The sequence below is a fragment of the Pinus tabuliformis genome, chromosome X (genome assembly GCF_031772625.1).
Source record: "Pinus tabuliformis cultivar Carrire ecotype Pingquan chromosome X, CPIR1, whole genome shotgun sequence".
Taxonomy (NCBI): Eukaryota; Viridiplantae; Streptophyta; class Pinopsida; order Pinales; family Pinaceae; genus Pinus; species Pinus tabuliformis.
The window spans coordinates 496,097,888-496,100,815 of record NC_142308.1 but is presented as its reverse complement, the minus strand read 5'-3'; positions in this window follow the sequence as shown (position 1 = coordinate 496,100,815).

Sequence of the window (2,928 nt, the reverse complement as noted above, 5' to 3'; positions counted from 1 at the left end):
TACCCAGCCTACTTAGCTAACATTTTTTCTTCCTTTTGAATGGGTGCACTTAGACTTGCAGACCTTGATTATCTTCTTTTCTTTTGACTGCCCTCCTATCTAAATGTACCCTTATATCTTCCAAGGGCCCAGATTAAGAAGTTGGGCTCCTTCATTTCTCTACCTAGCTACTCATCTGCCAAGCTTAAGCTATTTGGACAGATATTCATTCTCTATCTTCTAAAACAAGCAATTTAAACCTAGGGAAGCCAAGATTAAGCTGTTTGGCTTTCCCTTAACTGTAAAACTCTTCAAAAATGGTATGATTCTTCAAAATGGAACTTCTTGGAATTATGGAACCTTGCAGCATGAAAAGATGACATATTTGGCATGTAAAACAGTCAATCATGAAATATGAAACCTATTGCAATAGGAGGCCAACAGTGGCTCCGCTTGGGGATGGTTTTTCAGGATGAAAAGCCAAGAACAACAGGTCAGAATGCCTTGATCTTCACTTGTTGCTGTAAACTGAAATTCTCCTTCTTCTCAATGCCTTTGATTGAATTCTTATAAGCTGATATGCAGTATCCTTTTGAGCTGAATTGCAGAAAAATTACAGCTCTGCTTCTTGCCCTTTGGGTGCTTGTAAACATATTTCAAAAAACAGAGAACTGAAATAGAGCTTTCTTTGATCTTCCCTTCAAAATTTGCTGCGTTGTTCCCTCTTATTGGCTTGCTATAAGAAAAAGTGCTGAAAATACAAATATTAATGTACATATAGTATAAAGAGCTGTGTTGCGTTTAACAAAAGGGATCATGATAGTGCTTTAGCATTCGGCCATTGATAGGACCTTCTTCAGCTGTGCTGCCATCCAAACTCTTCAGAAAATATGTGTTGTTGCCTTGAACAACAAAAATAATAAAGGGGCCTTTCCACAGGAAATCAAACTTGCCATGCTTTCCTTTGTCCTCTCTTCTAGAATCCCATCTTAAGACTTTGTTGCCTATGTAGAAATCTTCAGCCTTGGTTCTGTTGTCAAACATTTTCTTGAGCTTCTTTTGTAAAATCTGAGCTCTGTCATACACTTGCTCTCTTGTTTGCTGCAAATGGATGGTTTGGTTTATTCTTCTTTGGACATCATTTGGCTCTGCCTGAATCTCTTGCAACAATTTGATAATAGGGATTCCCAAATAAGAGGGGAACTTGGCCTCCATGCCATAGACTAACTCATATGGGCTCATCCCAATGGATCTCTTGGTTGACAATCTGTCTGCCCAGAGGGCATTTGCAAGCTTTTTGTGCCAGTTCTTCTTGTTCTCCTCCAAGACTTTCTTAATGATGTTAATCACTCTTGTTGGATGATTCGGCCAAGCCATTACCTTGAGGGTAATATGTTGTGGAGTGACCTAAGGTAATGTGGAATTTGTGGCAAAAAATGATCATTTTCTTGGATTTGAAGGCAACAACGTTATATGTAATGATCTTCTCAGGACAGCCAAATCTGGACAAAATGTTGGTTTCAAGGAATTGGATGATGGTGGAGTCATTGGCTTGCCTACATGGGATGGCTTCAATCCACTTGGTAAAGTAATCTGTGGCCGTTAGAATCCACTTATGTTGGCTAGAAGAGGATGGATGGATTTCTCCAATGAAGTCAATACCCCATTGTTGAAAAGGATTCTCGGTTGAAATGGGCTTAAGGTGCAAGGGTAGAAGCTTTCTTTTGCCTTCAAAGATTTGGCATTTGTGGCATGAAACAACAAACTTTCTCACATCAGCAAACAAAGAGGGCCAATAGAAACTAGCCCTTAGTATCTTATCAGCAGTGGACCTCCAATATAAGTGCCCTCCACAGTCACCTGCATGAAATTCTTTCATGACACTGTCAGTTTCATTCATAGTTAGACAATTCAGCGATATTCCTTCATGATTTTTCCAAAACAGGGCACTATCTAAGACACAAAATTTTGATGCTTTCATCTTTAAAAATCTCTTTTTGGTTCTGGACAACCCTGGAGGAGCACACAGGTTTAACAATATAAAACATATATCAACATACCATGGGGATTGCAAAAAAGCTTCACTGATCTGTGGAGTCGCCAGCTCCTGTTCATTGTCTAGTTGATTAATGTCTAAGGCTTGAAAATTGGTTTCGGACATCAGTTTGGCTAAACCTTGTCCCTTTATCAGCTTGGTGGGTTTTATCTCAATGTCATACTCAAGGATATTGGCAATCCATTTGCCTCTTTTGCCTTCTATGCCCTCTTGAGTTAATATGTCTTTTACAACAGCATTTGGCACATAAGCAATCACATGTGAATATAAAATGTAAATTCTAAAATCTTTGATTGCTTTAACTAGGGCATATGCTTGCTTCTCCATGATTTGGTACTTCAAGGGTGAATCTCTAAGGGCTCGGCTGAAAAATGCAATTGGCTTTTCATTTCCCTGATCATCTTTCTGCAAAAGGACAGCAACAATGGTGTGTTCAGATGCAAATGAAAAAATGATGAAATCTTTATCAAATTGAGGACTTGTGAGGACTGGGGCTTGAGTTAAGGCAGATTTTATGCCCTCAAAGGCTTGTTTGGACTCTAAAGTCCATTTTACCTTGGAATCATTTTTTAACATTTTATTTAGCATTCTTATCAGCTCGGCCAAGTTTGGGATAAATCTCCTTAGGAAATTGATCTTTCCTAGGAATGCTTGCAATTCTTTGATGTTTCTCGGATAAGGGATTTGCAAAATGGCTTGGATTCTTTCCGGATCTATTCTAATTCCATCTTTTGAAATGATATGGCCTAGCAATTTGCCTTCTTCTAGTCCAAAGAGAGATTTCTTAGGATTTAAGGAAATGCCATATTTCCTACAGGTTAGGAACACTTGTCTTAGGTGTTTAAGGTGCTCTTGATCAGATTTTGAGAAAGGAGTAAGGTCATCAAGGTAAA